Genomic DNA, 6,282 nt, shown 5'->3' on the forward strand with positions numbered 1-6,282 from the left:
ACATTGGTGGGCCCACTTATCATTAACCCGATCGGTTTTCTCACGGCAAGGTCATGGAGCAATGAAACGATTACTCAAACCATGGCAGGCGTGATGTTTCTAAGGGTTGCGGAATTCCACTAGTGTCTTAAAATCGATCACAACCATCCAACTTAGCCAGCCTATTTGGATGGCTTAGATCGCATTTAGGACCATCAGGAAGGTGCACATACGTTCGCCGTCAGCCCAACATGGGCCCCACGTGATCGGTCTCTCCAAAGGAGGATTACGGCGTGGCAAACTGTTTGGCCAAAGTCACGCGTGCGTGAATGATTCAAAACCCTAATTAGGGTTTGCGACAATGTACATTTTTCATAGTTCGATCATGACCATCCATCTTCGCCAGCCTAAACGGAGGGTGTAGATATAGACTCAAGAGGTCCCAAGGATGTCAACGTGATCACTGTGGGCCCACCTTTGCATGTGATCGGCCGGCCTATGCAGACTAGGGCTCGGCGCCTCGAAACGCACGCCCAAAGGTGGCATGCCACACGACTTTTAAACCTTTGCGGCAATGTATTTCTGTCGCAAATCGATCACGACCACTCATCTTTGCCGGTCAAATTGAGTGGCCTATATCGAATCTTTATGGGACCGAGAGGTATAGGCATGCACGTCGGCAGGCCGTTTCCACGCATGCCTGGTCGGTCCCACCAAAATTAGCGCCCATGCTTGGATTCGATCAAGCCAAAGAGGGGATGTTGCACATCTCTAAAAACCCTAAAATCCATCAACGGCAGCAAATATGTGTCGTAAATCATCTCGTCCGTCCAACTTTGCCATCTTGGTCGGACGGCTTGGATTAAAAGTTAGGCGATCAATGAAGCGCCTCAATGATTACCGTCCGCCACTCTGTCACAAGGAGTGATCGACCAGATGATGGCCCGCCTACGCGGCCTCCAAATGATCACTCGAAGATGGTTGGACGTGCTGTCATTTTAAGACGCTTAATCCGCGACTTACTCGACCGAGCTTTAAAACAGCGATGCTTTATGCATATCGATTGTTTTGAGCTGCTTGCTTTAAAACGATGCATTACATGCATCGAGCATGCACGATATTTCACGAATATCAAATCCTTAAATAACTTAGTTACTTAACCTAATAGCACCGTATGTTATTTCTTGCGGCGGGTCCCACGACTCGACCCACTCATTCGAGACATCAAACATGTCACAAACTGGGGATACTTACCGGGGTATTGGTCTGGCGGTTTACATCGTGCGGCATGCAACGCATCCATTAAGAGAATGTGTCAGGAAGCATGGACGGTTAACGATGATGAGGGAAGTGGGCAAAGGCGTGATCGTGTGACAATCACTTACACGACCCCACTACTCCATCACTCAACTTCCTCCACTTCCTACGAGATGAGGATTGCGCTCAAATGACTTGTATAAATAGGTTTTTCAAACAAAAACCAAATGTTGTCGTCAGTATCCAGAAAACACCCAGAACTGATAGCTTACATTCTGCAAGCCAGTTCAATATTCTGATACAAGTCATAAACAACCAACACCTTCATAATCTCAACACCTTCTTCGCTTCCCTCCCTAATATCAACCCCATCTCCTTCACTTTGTGACTGAAGGAAGTCTGGAACGACCATTTCTTGGCTTAGGCCAGAATTGTACAGATTGATCTCTCGAATCTAAAGTACTCCTGTGCAGTGCATTTGTTTAGGGTTTATATTCGTTCTCATCCACACACACCCAAATTTACCAAAACCAGCAGAAACAGTTTTCACCCATAAACACTGGTGAAGCCGCCTATTCGGAGAGGAGAGTAACCTAATCAGGCGAAATCTCTTACGTCCGCTCAGTTTAAAGTCTTCTTTGGGATTGAGAAGTTCTATTAGTACCGTTGGTGGGAAACTAGATAATTGCGGTTTATCTTTTGTTTTCGATTGATTTGATTGACTAACGGTGGTTGAAATTTTACTGCACCTAGTTTGTTTATACTTGAGAATCTTCTCTTCTGATATAAGATTCACTCAAACTAGATCGAAGTTTCGACAGGGATCTTTAGATTGTTTGTAGATCTAAAGACGTCTTGTGATAATCCATTGTTAACATACTCCATTCTGTGCGTGATTGATCACAAGAGATTCGAGTTATTGTGTGCAGGTGTTTATTGAAATTCTAAGAAGATTTGAAGACAAAGAAGATATTGAAGATTTCTGATTTGGGGTTCATAATCTTTGGTGTGCACAATACTTATTTCGGTATAGAGGATGCAACTATAATTGGTTTATCCTTGTGGTAAATTAGATTGATTAGTTGTGTAGATCGATATCAATGCAATTCTTTGTGATTAAAAGTATTGATTGCAAAGTCTTAACAATTACCTTTGTTAGTTGATCATAAGATAGATCTATGAACCTGCGAAGGAGTTTATTGAGATAAACAAAAGAGACTTTGTCGAACTCACATCACTTGGTTGAAAAGAGTTGCTACCAAACAGATTTGTTGTTCCTTTACTGTTTGGAATATGAACCAAAGAAATTGTTCCAAGTACGTGACTTATTCATAAGTTGGAGGCGTGGGAATACAGACGAAACTAGGTGAACTATAGGTTTAGTTGCTTGGTCTCAACTATACGAAGTTGGTTTGATTTTGTATAGCGGATTAAACCTTGAGAGTATTCAATTCTGGACAAGGTCCCAGGGTTTTTCTGCATTTGCGGTTTCCTCGTTAACAAAATCTTGTTGTGTCTTTTACTTTTCCATTTCCGTAATTATAATTGTTTTTATTATAATTAGAAGTAAAAATACACAAACTTTATTTCCTATTTACTTGATAATTAATCCTATTGTGTTTGGTTAAGTCCGAATCTTTTTATCAAGTAAACATACTTTGTTGTTGTATTGTCTCAATCTCGCATCAATAGACGATCACACGAAGTGTGAACCGATTAGTTTTATTGTCTCGACTCAGTCCATAGACAATCACTTTCTTACAAAGGACTTATAGGTAGGAAAAGTTTTAGATTGAGGTATATTTGGGTACCCTCGTCTTTTCAATTGGTATCAGAGCAGGCAAACACGAAAAAGATCTAACAATCTGTGTTTGGTGCGATCCAATTTATAAGATATGGGCCAAAGAAAAGTTAAGCGAGAGCGCAAACTAAAGAAAGGCTCAATTAACGTATCACAAGATATATGCTCAAAAAGAGATTGTTCTTAAATCTTGGATTGCTCAATTGATGAGATCTCTAATGAGACATTTTTGAGTTCTATTCTTGAGATTTCTAATGAAAGATCAAGTGTGAAAATTTATGAACTAAAGGAATTGAGTAAACAATTTCTTTTATGCTCTAATGAACTTCTTTCAACACTTGAAAGAGAACGAGATTTAACATTAAAGTTTGAAAATCTCTATGAAGATCATAAATTGCTAAAAGAAGAAATCACACAACAAGTTTGTGACTACGAAAAAAGGATGAATATTGAACGTCATCATGTAGAAGCTTGTGAAAAGGTTCTGGAAAAATCTCGAGAAAAAATTTGTCTTCTGGAAAAAGAGCTTGATGACTCTAAAGTAAAAATGAACTCTCAACAAGAGTGCTTCAAACAAAAAGGTCTTCTTTCCAACATAAAATGTTTAGAGGAAACTCTTAACTCTAGTCTTGATGAAAATACTTCATTAAAAGAGGAAATCTCTATGCTGAGAAAACTTAATGAAAGCTCACCCAACTTATCTTCCTTGTTGGGAATAGGTAGAAGTCATGGTGACACACGTGGTTTAGGATATGAAGGTAGTATTACTGTTGTTCCCAAATGTGAAATAAAGTTTGTCAAATCTGTGTGTACTCAAACAGAGGATTCTCTAAAAGAAAATGCTGAACATAGCAGTGGAGAAACTAGTAGGGACAAACAAACAATTGATGTTCTTTCAAACCAGTGGAAGAAAGCGCATGAAGAAAGGAAGAAATCGAAGCCACGAAGATTAGAGAAAAACAAAGGAGTTTTCAACAATCTTGCACAAACAGGTAACAATCAACATTGTAACTCTTATAATACCAAATATTGTTATTCTTGTGGTAGTAAAAAACATGTTCAGAAGATGTGCAAGATTCGTAAAATGCAAAATTCTCTCCCTTTTGTTTCAAGAGAGCTGGGAAAAATAAACCTTATTCCTCGACTCTTAAGGACTATTATACTGATTCCTGATCTACCCAGTATATACCAAAATCGTTTAGAAAGGAGCATAAGAGAAATGACTTTAAACGAGCATGGTTTGACTCTCATCCTTTTAAAGGTACAGTCTCTGAACCATTCCTTGATTATGATGACCTGTCATATCTCAAGATGTGGAAAAGGAAGAACAGTCAAAAATAACACACTGTTTCTTAAGAACAAATTTCTCTATACCCAAGCACTCCGGTGTTGTAGAGATTTGTTTAAAATGGGTAATTCCAGTTATTTCCTTTTGAGAAAGATTACCGAAAAATCTCTGTATAAAAAGTTTCTTTTTATAAGTGGTTAAAATCTTATAAGAACCGAAATTCTTATTCGAATTCTTCATGGTTTTCAATAATGAAAGACCTAAAGAATGTTATATCTGATTTGATATACTCCTGTAGATTTCATGATCTATTAACTAGAAAAATTCATATAATCCTTTTCACTGAGAATAAGAGATCATACAACGAATTTGTGGGAGAATACTGTATCCAGGAAGTGAAAAGTGTTTTGGATTCCTCTAATAAAGGAAAATTAGAAATCTGTTCTGATCTGTGCTCATATCAGATCATGCCATCTCTTACGGAAGTAAGGGCTACAAGCCTATGTGAAGGAGTCCTTGAACTAATAGGAAGAAAGGAACTCCTGAAGGAACTATCTTCCGTTGCCCGAAAGGAAATTATTTATCATTTTGTTTGCTGGGCATCTTATAGAGAATTTCGTGATCTTCAAATGATTAGTTTTCACTCTACCAATCTTGAAATGTTTGAAGAAAACCTTGATGAAATCATGAAAACAGAGGATAACAAGGATGAATAAGTTTAATCTCTCGTTCAGGAAAATAGACATCAATTTTTTATTTCTTTCAATGATTGTATTAAGTCTATTATGAATAAAACTATTATTATGAATAAAATTATTTGATTTATAATTTTTCTTGTGATAGTTTTTGATTTACATAGCATGTGCTTGAATGCTTTATTATTGCTATGTATGTTTATGGGATGTTTATTTTCGGTTTTACTACCTTGATATTCGATCTCATAATGTTGTGAACCCTTATGGTTTGGGTGACTTTTTGATTTAGCAGGATTAAGTTCTAGACCATGTTGGTAGGCTTTATCAAAGGATCATGAGGGGTTCTGATAGAAACAATATGTGAAAAAGTCACAATATATTGAATCGGTTTTGGTTTAGCATAAAAGCATATGTGTTTCGAGGGTTTTCAACTTTTGCTTGCAATAGTTAAAACCCAGTTTTCAACTTTTGCTTGCAATAGTTAAAAACCAGTTTTCAACCTTTCTCTGGTAAAGGTTGGTTGTTGTTATTCTTTTGTTTTGCATAAGGATGACAACATAATGATATTTCGATATCAATTCTCCCTGGAAGAAGATGCAAACATATTGGATAATAGGATGCGAAATTTTAGGTAACAATCTTGTTAGTTAATTATTTTCTTGTTTAAGAAAAGCCTGATTTTATTTTATATATTTATTGTTTTTGCTTAACAAAATTTCGGTACAATTGATGTTTTATTCCATTATGTGTGTATGGATGTGTGTGTGATTCAATTGTTTCCGGTTAAGAAAAACTATTGTTATCTTGGTTTATTGTGTGGTATCAATTTTTTAGGCTTACAAAATTTCGGTGCAATTGCGGTGCTTTAATGTCTATGTTGTTTCAATTGCTTCCGGTTGAGGTGAATAATTATGCAAGTTGATTTATTTTGGTTTGTATGAATTGTTTATGTCTTAACAAAAGAAAAGGTTTGCGGGATGAATTGTTTAGTCCAATTCAATTCCGGATAGGAGAAACTAAGTTAATTCTGATCTTAGTTAGACTTATCAAAGTGGAGGTTTCGGTTATTCAAGTCTAATTGAATGCCTTAACAATAAATGCTAGTTAACTAACCTAGTACTTGTCTTGTTTAAAAATTAAAGGTCTAAGTGTAGATGGTGGACTTTCGACAAGGGAAAAATCTTAAAACCATAATTATACATACTCTGGATCCGGCAATCGGAGGAGTATCGGGACTCATGTCTCTCAATAAAGCGTGAAGC

This window comes from Papaver somniferum, chromosome 7 (genome assembly GCF_003573695.1).
Source record: "Papaver somniferum cultivar HN1 chromosome 7, ASM357369v1, whole genome shotgun sequence".
In the NCBI taxonomy this organism is placed as follows: Eukaryota; Viridiplantae; Streptophyta; class Magnoliopsida; order Ranunculales; family Papaveraceae; genus Papaver; species Papaver somniferum.